We start from the raw sequence: 15,509 nt of genomic DNA on the forward strand, positions 1-15,509 counted from the left end.
ACCGGGCAAAGAAGACGGCGACAACCAGGGCGCTCTTCGGTGCCCTTTTCCGTGCGAACCATCACCTCCCATGCACAAGCTGTGACCGGCCGCCGGCAGAGCTGCAACCAGTTGTAAAGAAAATGCTACGTTTAATTTTAATTTGCTGGAACCAACACCCTAACAATGATGGAGTTGCGGCCGACCATGGAAGGAGTTGCAACCAGTGTTTCAAAATGTTGTGACTGGCTTTTCGTTTTGCTGGAAGAGAGAGAGAGAGAAACGAGGTTGTGAATGGCGCGGAGGGAGCTGCATATAGTAACCAAAAAAATGCTACAACTAGCATCCTAGGAAGCTTCAATCAAAGGTGACGGTATTTGGGGACCGGTGACCACGCAACCGCGAAAGCTGGAACAGTCGACGAAAAAGATTCAACCGGGGACGAAAAAAGCTTCAACTGTGAGGTTAAAAAGCTCCGACCATGCAAAAGCTTCAATGGACGTGAAAGCTTCAAATGATAAAAAAAGTTTCAACCGTCGACGAAAAAACCTTCAGCCATCGACGAAAAAGCTTCAACCGGGGACAAGAAAGATACAATCGTGATGTGAAAAATCTTCGACCATGTAAAAGCTTCAATGGGCATGAAAGCTTCAAATCATGAAAAAAGTTTCAACCATCGATGAAAAGAGCTTCAACCGGAGACAAAAAATCTTCAACCGTTGTGTGAATAAGCATCAACCGTTGTGTGAAAAAGCTTTGACCATGTAAATGGTTCAATGGGCGTGAAAGCTTCAAAACATGAAAAAAATCCAACCGTTGATGGAAAAAAGCTTCAACCGGAAACAAAAAAGCTTTAATAGGGGCGCGGCATGGTGATGATGATTGTGAACGGCGACGGGAGCTGTAGCAGACAGCATGGCGATGCCACAACGATGACGTCTAATTACTGCAACAACGAAGGCGTTGGGCGTCTCTACGACTGACTGTTGGGTGCCACTGTGAGGTCCTGCTGTTTCAGTCACCGAGGGTTACTTTTTGGAGTATTTTGCGTGTGTTAGACGAACTATAGCGGACCCGTATAAGTCGCGAACCCGTAAAATAACCATCATTTTATAGTTTCACGCTGAAAAAGTGTCTCGACAAAACTCCATATCGGTCGTGAAACTGTAAAAAAGATTGCGGGGTGCATTTAAAGTTTGCTCTCAACTTCTAGATTAACGGGCTGCGAGGGCGGCCCGAGCTCGACCTCTATCCGCATGGATTTTTGGCGGGAGGGACATTTCCGTGCGGCAGTCCCCGCTTCCACTTCGGTCCGCCTCCGTTGATCTTCCACCGTTCGATCCGGACAACCATCTGCGTCCATCCATCGCCACCATGGAAGCCTTCGACTCTTCGTACTTCATCATCGAGGTTAGCTTTGCGCCAAACCCTCCAACAGATCTTGTCGCTGGCCATGTCACGCCAGTGAACATTCAACCCTCATCCGCACCACCCCGCAAGCGGCAGGGCAGTGTCGTTATCCAAGGAGGCTCTGTAGCCCCCGTCGGACAGGCACGCGCACCCGCGCCACTGGCCATACGATTTTGTGTAAGTCCATGCCGGCCTGAAAAGACAAGGTCTCGGGTGTGAAGGGCAAGAAGGCGGTCGCATGAGAAGCCCCGCCAATGCCTCCTTCTTTTGCACCAGCGAGAGAAACCCCAAGGATGCCCGTGGACGGCAATGCTACCACTGTGGCCAACCCGTTCGACGAAATGGGCGGAAGGTATGAAACTTTTTTTTTCTTTCACCATTTTCGTTTGTTGGTGAATTATTGGTCGTAAAATGTAGGGACGGTTTGCACAGTGGGACTACCGAGTTTGTGCACTAGTTGGACAACAACACCGAGGACAATGAGAAAGCACGATCGTCGGTCATTATGATTATAATGAGTTGGATGGTGGCGTGCACGATCACAGTGAGGAAGAAGATGAGGTTGTGGAGGTTGACAAGGCGGCGTTCGACCAAGAGCAAGCAAAAAAGATGCAAGATACAAGAACTACATGCCATGGGAAGATCAAATGTTGATCAAGGCATGGAAAGCGGTGTCTCTTGACGCGGCGACCGACGGGACCAAACCGCCAAGCTGTATTGGCAAAGGATAGAGGATCAATACCTCCGTTTGATGGCAAACTATCTCCATAGAACACCACGCACCTTTAGGTCTCTTCAAGGTCGTCGGGACGTCATCAAGCCAGTTTGTACCTATTGGGCTTCTTGCTTGGGACAAGTCTGCAATGCACCACCAAGTGGCACCGTTGAATCAGACTATGTGAGTTATTTCTTACATTGTACTTTACATGTTTGAAGCATGTTTTTTTGCATTGTATGTTGACATTGTTTTTGTTTTGTAGGAGAAAATTGCGCAAGAAAGGTACAAGGACATGGAAGCTTCATGTGGTAGGGCATTCAACCTAGAGCATTGTTGGAAATTGCTTCAACATAGCCAAAAATGGGAGTTGATTGAGAAAGAATCCCCACCGAAGAGAGGCTCACGCATCGAGATGGATGATGATGGACCAAGAAACAATAACAAGACGGATGGAAATAGGAAGGACAAGGATAAGATCAAAAGGGAATCAGTGGCATTAAGCTTGTGTGATAAGATAGATATCATGATGCAATCAAATGAGGTGCTGGTGACGAAGACATTGGAGATGAAGAAAGAGTTGGTTGAGAAGAAAGCGCAAGAGAAACAAGAAAAGTGACTCTTACTCAAGCAGGAGGGGTTGTGCAAGGCCGTCATTGAGGATATGAAAGCCCTTGCCAAGAAGAACAAGGCTTTGGCCAACCTTCTTGTAGAGGAGAACAAGATCATGACAATGTACCACAATGAAATGGACGACATCACCAAAGAATGACATGGTATGATGAGGAGGGAAATCTTGAAGAATAGGATGATGGCCGCAAGGTGTTATGGCTTCGGTGCCGGTGGTTACATGGGCAACGGTGCTGGAATGAGTGCGAGTGGTGGAGAGTGATGATGTTGATGATGATGATCACGCAGATGATAATGGCTTTTGCTTGAGGTTCTTTTACGGTTGTGGAGAGAAAAAACAAAGACCAAAACGGTGGTGAAGATGGTGGTTGCTTTTGCATGACATTCTTAACGTCTTGATTAAAATCTACAGTTTAATTTATGCGTAAACTGTATTTAATTAATTGTTCAAATTTGATGCAAATCAACATAATTTATGTCAATTTAAAAGTTTGATTTTTTACAGTTTACGGGCTGGTGTGGGCCGCGACAAAACAGAACGTGCATCGCCGGACTTAGAGTTTTATAGTTCCATGGTGCGGAATTTGTTTTGCCGTGGCCCTCATCAATTAATAAAAATCGTTGTTCGTGAACCTTAAACGTGTGATATGGATTCGATTTATTCGGGGTCTGCTAGAGACACGTGTATGTGACCATCTGGACTATCCATTTACACGGCGATGGTAAAGTTACTGTTTGAAGTAAAAAGTAAAGAACGAGAGAGATGAATGAAAGATGATTCATTAGTCTTTATTGATGATAGCAATGGGGTATTTATACCCCAGCGGAAGTACACATGTTGCTTGGGAGTCAAGTAAACTTGAAGTTACTTAAGGGCCAAGTTATTAGATAGTTTCCTTGAGAGTCAAGGAAGTGCATGGTTGCTTGAGGACTAAGTAACCTATCTAAGAATTAACTTAATCTATTCTTAACACTCCCCCTTGTACAACGCCTCTTCTTGAGTATATGCATCATCTTGATAAATTCTTTGAATATTCTTGAAAGTCTCCTCCAAAAACCCTGTGGGAAAAATATGAGAAGAATTGTGCAGATATGTTGCTAAAACTCCCTTAAAACCAGTGGGGAAAATAATAAGGAGAAAATGATGCAACATATAATGATTATTGTCTCTTGATAACTCATAGGAGAAAAACCTTTGAAGAAGGAGAAAACTCATTGGTGAGTTTAGAGAACAATTAATATGTCTTGGGTACTTCCTTTAGAAACCCGAGTAGGGAAAATAGAAAGTATGACATATGATCTTTGATAAGACACTGCCTCATTAAAAACCATTATTAGAAACTACGGGAGAAAACTCATAAGGGAAAAGAGTGCATCTGACATGCCATTGAAAACTCCTTTAAAACCCAGTGGGAAAAATATAAGGAGAAAATGATATGGCATACACAAACACTTGTGTTTATATTGTCTCGTTAAAAACCTTTTATGAGAAACCATTAGGGAAAAACTCATCAAGGGGAAAAAGAGTACAATATATGCAATCTGATGATTGTTAATAGGTTATAGTATGGGAGATTACTCCCCGTGAACTTTGCAAATATGGAGGATGTCTCATACCAATTTCATTGACATGAACATAAGATTGTGTATAATCTGTTGTATTTTCACATGATTTTGTTTGCAAATTATTTCCTCACTTCTCTATAATCCATGAGGATAAATAGTTTCCGAGCAATGTGATTTATGATATTGCTCTTCATATAACCTGTTCGTATTGAGTAACACAAGTGGAAGTATCTTGATAAATCAAGTTATGTGATTCTGATGAATCTCAACCACATGATTTTGAGTGTGGTTAATCATTCTGCCAAGCCATGCATATTTTGCAATGCTTTTAGATAAAGCAATTATATCAGAATGATAAGTGGGAATAACCATTAAAGTCCATTTAGATGACTTCCATACGGAGGCTATTCGAGCAAATTCAGTCATTGATATGGCGTCATTGGGATCAAATAAGAGCCAATATCATCATATCACATCATGGTCATATCTTGTATTTCCTGATGGAATTTTCCAATATTTATTGTGAGCTTAAGATATAAGATGATATTCCATATATCAAGCATGTAACTTTTGTTGGGGGTTGCACTCTGAACAAACATAGCAAATATGGTGTCAGGCCTGACATAGTTTGCAATCATATGAGTGCTTTGACATTAGTGAGATATAGAACTTCATGTCTTTATGTCACTTCATTATCAACCCTAGGTATGTACCTTATCAAAGGTAGTATGACAATACATGTCTTTTGTTGTTATGGTATATCCACACTGAACTTCTCGTATATGTTATGGATATATGTAGACTGATATGTATTCTTGAGGGAATGCTCAAGTTGTAAGCTTAAGCTAAATTTGGTTGAATCCAAATTTTCCGTCTTGAGATGATTTTGTGTATGTTTATGTCTTGTAGAGACATTGATGATGAAATCATCGATATACACTGAGGTGATGTAAGGAAATCAAATTTTGGGATTCCTTTATTAACACATAAAAAATGATCATCCTTTGAGTAATCCTTTGAAGAAGGAACTCATTTAGTCGGTAGTACCATATGATTTCCGACTATTTCATGCCATAGAGTGACTTCTAAAATTTTACACAAATATGTTGTGATTTATTTTGGATTCGGAATTGTAAGCCCTTCAGGGACTTCGTTATAAATTTCCGAAATGAGTGACCCATATGAGTATGTAGTCACTGCATCCATTAACTGCATGGATAATATTATTTGTACTGCCAATGATATTTATTATCGAAACTTAACTCCTCTCATACCAAGAGGGTATGTTACATCATAATTTGATGTCGGGTCTCTGCGTGAACCCTTTTGCTACAAGCCTCACTTTTTCACCACCTCATTGACTTTGTCTATGAATGAGAAGTTTTTAGTATTCCATATGGAAGATACTTAGGAAGAGTAGGTATTACTGTGGTAAATACCACTCTTTGATGAGCGAGTGTTATTCTTCATTACTTGCTTCCTTTTATAAGAGGCACTCTACCATGGATTTTGGTTCAGGGCCCAAAAGGTTTTAGCAATCTTTAGAAGAAATATATGTCGACAAATGTAGACTTATGTTATATGATTCTAGAGGAATCGATGAAATTTGTGGAAATGTATTTATTCCTTTTAACTCCTTGTGATTTCCTGCAACAATGGAGTCAAGGTGTTTCGATGTCCCGACACCAAAACATTTGTGCACATTTATGTCGGGCTTTGCATGATGACTATCTAGTGAGGTGTCTTTCAACTTGATGTTGAATTACATTTACTGGTTAAGGATTTGATTTCCTCTGTTTCCGCGGAAGCATATGCAAGATTATATCTCATGTGGTCAGATTTCTCCCCCTCCTTTTCTCATTTGGGGAGAAGAGTGGTTTATCACGTACCTCCACTCTTTCTGACACTTTACTGCAGGAATATAAATTTGAGTGACACCTTTGTCATCAGTAAATGTAGGTGGCAGATTTGCAATGAGTTGCAAATATGTGATTCTAAACTTCTTGTTCAGATTCTTGGAGTACGTGGATATAAGGACTGAATGCCAATAACATGTCTAATTTATTTCTAGGCATTCTTTGTGGTACTAATCTCCCCCTAATGCCAGAAATGTCCCTATTGCTGATGCAATCAACACACGGGCTGTGAATAATTTTAATTGACGGATAATTTTTTTATTCCTCACATAGATCCCTAATTTTATGTGAGAGCCCATTGATGTATGCTGGAGTGGTGATATTGGTATGTAACCAAATTATCGCAGATAGGAAATACTTTGTTGATTTCCACGTAATTACTACAAGGGAAAGTAGTATGCTATGCAGTTGGTATGATTTATATCATATTTACGGTGTGTAATGCCATATTTTTCTAGCAAGAGGCTAGTAAATTGCAATTCTATAAGTTTGATCATGTTATTAATCTCACTACCTTTGATAAGATATTTAACTAAACCATTATGGTATGCACATAAAGTATTATGTATAATCAGACATTGCTTCTGAAATGAGTTCAACGAAGTTGTCCATTCGAATTGATTTATCCCTTGTTTAGGATAACTTGCTCTTACTTTGAGAATTTGAGCAACTAATTTAGTTATATCATTCATGGTTTTGTGTGACAAGAGACACACAGGAAATCATTTCATAAATATTTCCATGAGTACCATGAAGTATCTATATAATACCACATAATGGTTGAGTAATCCACATATCTTCTGAATGTGTTCAAGGAAGAATGAGTGGCTCATTTGAATTTTTAAGGTGAGAGCCTTAAAACTTATTTTCTCTATCGCACATGCAGTGCACATAAAATTTGTTGATTTGGGAAATATTATAACTTAAAACGTTTTGACCAATAGAATTGCCAATAATTTTTCTAATCAACCCCAAACTAGGATTGTAAGGCTTAAATCCAAATATTTTGTAAGATTTAGAAAATTATTTTGTATGCAACAAAACTGAGTATGAATTGATTCATATATTCAAAATTTATCAAATATAATGTCCAAGAAATAGGATATTGGACATTACACTACATGTAGTAGTACAAGTATAGGCAAACAATATTTTGGAAATAATCACGAGATTACATGAGGTCTCCAATATTAGTGATTTTTTTATATATGCAAACATATCTTGGGTCCAAAGGAATTGACCAACCTTTTCTTGCACTAGATTTTTGGTTCTCCTTCTGAGGAAGATTTGAGAACAATCATTTACCAGAATAGTTTCTAGTTTTTCAAATTTATCCCAACTACTTCTTTGCCTTTTTTAATAAATTTACGGTGTGGTTTGACCATATGTTTGACGGTTTGGTAATCATATGTATGATATTTATGTAACCACACATTTGACAAACTTGAGAGTTGTCTTTTTGATCATTTGAAAATGATCAATTACCAATTAAAAGGTAATTATGTCATTGGTTGTATTTAGCCTCCACTTTACTTTGAATTCCTCATGGTTCTATTTTGTAACCACTCACTTGCATAGTATTCTCAATGCTAGCAAATATTTGAAGCACCCGTTGGGTGAATATGATGATTTTAAGAAATAATATGTTTCTTTACCATGAAAATGGTAATACCATCATAAGGGGATGTAAAAGTGCATTATGGGCTTTTCAATCGGATTCAAATACGAAAAATATCTGATCATAAAATCTCAACTTAAAGTTGATTTTATAACTACCAAAATTGTAAGTTTAAATAGACTTGAGGCCCTGAAAAATTATTGGGTGATCATTCCAAATGTGCTCATGGCAGCATGTTTCTCTTAAGAGAAATATTCAAGGTGAATAAATATTCGTCCATTATGTACTTAGTTTGAGAACTAAGTGAACTCGGTGACACATGAAATACATATGAATATACTTAGCTATTAAGAGAATAGCCATGACACATATTCCTAAGGTGGAGTTATAGTGGCAATAATACCACGTGTGGATACAACGACTGATGTCGTAACTCATCTTACAATAAATAATCTCACCTAAAATGTACTTACTGTATTTGGAAATGTCAGGCATGTGTTACTTGAAAATGCTAATGCATTTATTTAATTTACTTCTGGGAGTAAGTGGCATCTATGAATAAATGATTTGTTTGAGAACAATCATGGCCAAGGTGATCCTTGGTGAACCCGGGTGTATCCTTTAATATAACACATGTGATTAAATTATTGCTAATATTTTGGACTACATTCTTGAGGAAGTGTGTGACTTTAGATTCACTGCCAAAACGTATAGACTTGAATGCTTAACATTGGTTAGTCACTATGAAATTATAACCATGATGTCATGTGGAACTTGCGACATGTTGAGACACTTATCATTGCCATAAATTATGGGATCCTTCTTGATGGATGGCTAACACTATAATTAGAAATAGTGACGTAGGCTCCACTGTCATCTATTTTTTTTAATGTAATAGAAGGTAATCATACGTATATACAAATATTCTGTAGTTTCCTATTACATATTGAAGCAAAGTGTGCAAGAATAATATTTACTATGAGAGTAAAATATTTTAGTACACAACAACAATAAATGCTTTAGAGGAGCAAGTTCTTGTTTGGCTGATGCCTTATATGTGTAAACCTCAATTGATATAGAATAACACTTTGAAGATAATCACCAATATGGTGTAGATCTCGCAATAATAGAAAACATAGTCTGACTTTTGTCAGTAGATGTTCATAATTCTATTACCTTATGTTATGCTATTTTTAAGAAAATCACTTTGAAGGTAGTCATCACTACTAAAATTCAGAAATTTGCCGTCTACCATGGCAGACAACAAAGGGGGGAACCACGGACGGCAAAGGCTTTGTCGTCGGTCAGCAGACGGCAAACTAGACGGTAAAAAAATCCGGTGAAGAGGTTCTTTGCCGTCTGCTTTTATAAAGCGGACGGCAAAGAATCTTTGCCATGAGGGGGCAGACGGCAAATTAACTGGGACGACATATACTGCAATGGCCCCGTTAAGTGTTAACGGCAGGCGTCTTCTCTTTGCCGTCTACCGCCCCCCCCCCCTTTGCCATGTGGGGGCACACGACAAAGAGGGGAGAGAGGGGGGCTGATTCACCCCTTTGCCGTCTGCCCACCCCCCTTTGCCATGTGGGGGCAGACGGCAAAGAGGGGAGAGATGGGGGGGGGGGTGCTGATTCACCCCTTTGCCGTCTGCCCACCCCCCTTTGCCATGTGAGGGCAAACGGCAAAGAGGGGAAACAGAGGGGTAGATTCCCCCCTTTGCCGTGTGCCCACCCCCCTTTGCCATGTGGGGGCACACGGCAAAGAGGGGAACCTGCCCCATTTTAATTTATTTTTTATTATATCCAACATTTTTAACAATAATCAGGATATATATATATATATATATATTTGACATAAATAAATTTCTTTCCGTACTCATAACCATATTAAAATAACTCTCATCCATAGTGCATACATATTATGCAAGTTGCATCCGCACCAAACCATATATTACACCAGTTTCATCCACATGCATACAAAGTTTCATATATATCCATATACTACAATAGTTTCAATACAAGCCATGGTACAAGAAATCATCTTTAAGCATTCCATCAATATAATCCAAGCTTCCCGTGAAGTGAAGGTAATCTGCAAAATGACAAATAAGAAAGTTAGAAGAATAATACTAGATTAAGAAGCATATATATAGGTTATTTCGGAGAGAAATTAGCTAAGTATAGACCATTTAGGAGCTAACTAAGCTAATTATGTCATTTAGGTGGAACCCTAGCTAACTATAGGTCGTTCCGGGGCTAACTTGGGTAAAGTAGGTCATTCCGAAGCAAACTATGCTTATTAAGCCATTTTGGATCTAGCTAGGCTAATTATAGGCCATTTAATACCTAAGTTAGGGGGAATAGGTCATCTTCCATCTACGTAAGCCTTATTATGTCATTTAGGAGAGAACTTAGCTAACTGTAGGTCATTTTTTATTAAATAGGTCATTTTGGAGCTAACTAAGCTAATTATGTCATTTCGTAGGATAATTAGCCAATTTAGCCTTTCTTGGATGAGTCTAAGCTACGTAGAAGAAGAGAAAGAGCATAAGAAGTAAAAGAAGGAGGTGGAGGAGAAGGAGAAGGAAGAGGAGAAGAAGAAGAAAAGAAGAAGGAGAAGGAGAAGGAGGAAGAAGGAGGAAGAAGAAGGAGAAGGATGAGGTCCTTCTCCTTCTTCTCCTCCTTCTTCTCCTTCTCCTTATCCTCCTCCTTCTTCTTATTCTCTTCTTCTTCTTCTTCCTTCCTTTCATTTTTCCTCTTTCTTCTCCTCTTGTCCCCTTCTTCGGGCTAAATTGGCTAAGAATGCCTTTTTGGAGCTAATTATGTCATTTCGAGGATAATTGGCTAAGTATAGGTCATGTTTTATTAATTAGACCATTTAGGAGCTAACTAAGCTAATTATGTCATCTAGGTGGAACCCTAGCTAACTATAGGTCGTTTCGGAGCTAACTTGGGTAAAATAGGTCATTCCGGAGCAAACTATGCTTATTAAGCCATTTTGGATCTAGCTAGGCTAATTATAGGCCATTTAATACCTAAGTTAGGGGGAATGGGTCATCTTGCAGCTAAGTAAGCCTTATTATGTCATTTAGGAGAGAACTTAGCTAACTGTAGGTCATTTTTTTATTAAATAGGTCATTTTGGAGCTAACTAAGCTAATTATGTCATTTCGTAGGATAATTAGCCAATTTAGCCTTTCTTGGAGCTAACTAAGCTAATTATCTCATTTAGATGGAAGTCTAGCTATTTTTTATTAAAACACTAGAAATAACATACCATTATCGTCATCACAGTGGTGAAGCACGGTGGCTCTGGCTTGTTTCACGTGGAGAAGGCTCGATTGTAGAAGGGTCGTGCGATGCATTTCGGGAGATATTCTGCACCAAACATCGTTTGCAATGTGTAGTTAGCATGAGGACACTCTTAAGATCACTGCACTGAAATGAAACTCACCGTCCCCGCCACGTTAATGACTGGCATCGACGGAGGAACTTGGCCGTTCTTCTCGCACATAGACTGTACATTTGGTTTCGACAAGTCAAACTTTTTATTTATTAATGAAACAGACATTCAAATGCAAGATTTGAAATAACATGAAGAAGAAACTTACCACGAAGAGCTCGTATATGGCCCTGGTAGACGCATCATTCCGTGCCCTCTCCGCCTCCACCAATGCAGTCGTCCTCTCCTCCAGCTCCCTAATTTCCTTATCCTTCTCCACCATAGCTGCCTGCATTGCCTCTCTATCTTTCTGAATAGCAGCCTACAACACAACTCATTGTTAGCAATGTAATCATATTGGTTCCAACGCACAACATAATGCAGAAAGATAGTTGAGTCCATTAAACTAACCTCGATGGCGAGCTCGACTGGCCGTGGACGACGTGTTATCTCCGGACAAGAGCTCGTTTGGCGTGCCTTTATCTGCCGGAGAGTGCTAGAACAATGTATAAGGCCGTCTCCAATGGCATCGAGCCATGGGGCCTCCTGTTGCCAGCTATCATCGCCAACTCTGGATCAATAGGCCCCTCGCTCGGGTTAAAGTCCTCCCCTTTCCTCGCCTTCCCGTGATCTCTGTACTTCACGAGCTTGTGGTGGGAGGAGATGTTGGTGAAGTTTTCTGGATGCTCGAGGTCAGACTCAGAGAATGCCTTGACCTTCTTTTACGAGGCAGAATGGGCCATCGCATACAGGTCGTACATCTGTGGCGCCTCCGTCTTATTGTGACGTGCCTAAAAGAGAGAGAGAGGAAAATTGTATTAGTAAAGGGCTCAAGATAGCATTAAGAATGAATTGCATGAGGCATGAAGTAAACCACATGCCCAGTTCTCGCCAAATTGGATTAAGTTGACGCTCCCTTGATGGTGTGGCACGCCAACCATTTTGCCACGCCTCTCCTTGGCGTTGTTGTGGCTGGCCTCCCACGTTTCGGAGCACCACTGATCCACCAAGGCCTCCCAACAATCCATCTTATCCACACACCATCTCGGGGGCACCTAAGTTAATAAAGAGAAATTTGAGCACGTAAGAACCAAATCAAGGAAACTAACTACAAAGCCTTAATAATATGTAATTACCTTCATGTAATGCTCCTTCTCCATCTTAGCATCACGGCACTTCGCCTTGTCAAGCCTAATACGCTGCATGGCATAGTAGTCTCGAACAGCCTGCACCCGAGCCTCGTGCCGAAAGTTTTGAAGTAGGCGACGACATTCGGTTTCGATAACCTTTGTCGCGTCCTCCTCGTATCCCTCCTCACACCTGTAGTAGGTCTGCAAACGAGACAACACCGATTAGTACAATAAATAGCTATGGTTTATTTATAATTGTGTGAAGGAGAAATTACCCAGAACTTTCAGATCACCATGTCCGCCCTCGTGTCACACAAAACACCGTCGATCTCCACCTCCGGCGGGGCCGGGGAACCCAAGTAGTGCTCCCAGGTCATTCCTACCTCTCGCTCCTGACCGGGCAACGTAACAAACCCTGGGAAGTTTTCACGGCAAAGAACACCAAGGACGCTGTTGGGCTTGCGGACACCCTTGGCAACAATCCAACCCCTACAGTATGACAAATTAAAGCCAAAACATTAGATATTTGAGAAAACGCGAAGGCAAAAGGTTAAATAAGAGTAAATTAACTTACTTGTCCCCATTTGGCCTAATCGACCACCTCTGCTCGGGGGTCGCTGGCACGAGCGGGAGCCCGGAACTACCACGCTGGTAGACGGTAGCCCCCTCACTCAGCTCCTCGTCGCTACCAGCATGGCCACTTGGCTCAGCCCAGGTATCCCACTGGGTCTCTTGGGACGTACCCTCATCCCTGCTTTGCTCCGGAGTCGCCTGGAATGAAGCCTCTGGGACACGAGTCTCGTGGGTCGAAGGCTCGTCGACCTAAGGCTCGTCGACCCGAGGCTCGCCTCCACCTAAGACGAATGCACCCTAGAAGTCCTATGCTTAGGTGAATCAGCTTGGGGTGGTGGCGGAGACCGTGTAGCCGCCACCTCAGAAGGCGTCGCAGCCACCACCCTACCTCTACCGCGGCCACGTGTACCTTTAGTACAACATAAATACCAACATGAGTAATAAAATGTATGTAAATACCAATATGCATACAACATGAGTACAACATAAATACCAACTTGAATACAACGTGTACCTGTAGTGCCTCTCGGCTTCGCGGGGGGTCGACCTCCTCTCACGGGGGGGGGGGGGGGGGCTCCTTCCATAGTAGAGAGCAACACTCTCCGAAGAGGCGAGGCAGGAATGGAAGTACCCATCCCATCACCCGCCGACGAAGAAGGAGCCGCAGAGTGCTTTCGACCCTTTCCCACCATCTTTCAACACCTGTCATGACAAAGAGTAAATGAAATTAGTACAACATAAATACCAACAGGACAAATAAAATGTATATAATTTAAGTATATCATCGTCATAAATACCAACATGACTAATAAAAATTGAATACCTAACATGAACTCAAAATTTATATATAGTATAATAGTTGAATACCTGACATGAACTAATAACAATCGTGCTCGTCTATATATGCTTCGGGGTCAATAAATGCATCATGATCATCACTATCATCAATAAATGCATCATCATCATCACTATCACGAAGAACATGTGGAAGGCCACCATTATGTAATCGGTCAAGAAGTGGCAGGTCATCCGCAGCAGTAACCTCTTCTTCTTCCAGCTCTTCCTGTTCGGGCTCAGGGGTTAAGACGGATTCACTGTCGCTGTCTACTTGAATGTTCTGGGGTGAAGTAGAGCGGTTCTTGAAACGTTTCTTGGACATACGTGTTTCTTGGAAGAATTCTCCTTCATATGTGTCTGGGTTAATGTGAGGTTCGTAATCCTCTTCATTGAGGGTAGGTGGTCTAAAATGTGGTGGCACTTCATAAACGACATCCCAACCTTCGAGATTTGGATCAGTTTGGCAGGCCCACGGTAGATAGAAAACTTGTGTCGCCTGTTGAGCCATAATATAGACATCGGGAACATCTAAGTGGGTGTTTTGGTTGATTTCGACTAGTCCTATATGTTCATGAGTCCTTCTAGTCTCCCTCGGCTCAAACCAATAACTAGGGATGGCACCCGCAGGGTATGGGTATGGGTGGAGCCTCCCCATACCCTTACCCGCGCCGTCTGATATTACCCATCACCCTTACCCATATCCATCAACGGGTACAATTTTTCCCCATACCCGTTACCCGACAGGGTAGACGGATACCCATGGGTAAAGTTACCCATATTTGCAAACATCAATTTAAACAACTTACAGTTATAAAATGCATTGTATCATATAGTTTACAAAGATAGATTATAACTACAACACATACTTATAAAACAACATCATATAGTCATAAACATCAACACATAGGCATACACTTTCGATTCATAAATTATTGACATAGTGTAGATTGTAGAGATAATTTTAAGTTTACATAGATTTTATATGGGTCCATGGGTATATGGGTATGGGTTATATGATCCCATACCCGTACCCGCTCTACCCGATGGGTTTCATATTTTTCTATTTATATACCAATGGGTATGTTTTTGTCCCATACCCTTACCCTAATAGGGTTTTTACCCGCAGGGTATGTGGGTAATGGGTACCCATTGCCATCCCTACTAATAACATTTGAAGACTACGACGGTCGGTGGGTTTTCACCATAGAATAGAAGTTCATAAATTGCTTCAACTCTTCCATAATACTCGGTGTCTCCTTCGCCGATAGCAGAGATAGAACAATTTGTAGACTTTAGGTCGGGCATAGATAGCTCTTTGCCAAAGGTACGAAAGTGATACCCGTTGATGTTGTATTTGTCAAATGAACGGACCTTATAGTCAAAACCATTAGCGACTTGTCTCAACTCGGCGTCCATAGACTCTGCATTAGCCTACAAGTTTAATACGAAAGAATGGATGCATTAGCCGCAAATTAGACCAAGAAATCAAATCGGCCCTTAATGGTAATTAATTACCCTTTGTTTGAACCAAGAGATGAAACCGAGACAGTCGCCTCCATGCTTTGCGAGAAGCTCATACTCTTCGACGGAATCCTTTTCGGTGACCGCTCCATCCGAGATTTCGGCGACGTATCGACTATATCAAATATCCGGGAATAAGAGTAGTTCAAAGCAATTAGAAGTTGCGGAACAATA

The sequence above is a fragment of the Hordeum vulgare genome, chromosome 7H (assembly GCF_904849725.1).
Source record: "Hordeum vulgare subsp. vulgare chromosome 7H, MorexV3_pseudomolecules_assembly, whole genome shotgun sequence".
Lineage (NCBI taxonomy): Eukaryota > Viridiplantae > Streptophyta > Magnoliopsida > Poales > Poaceae > Hordeum > Hordeum vulgare.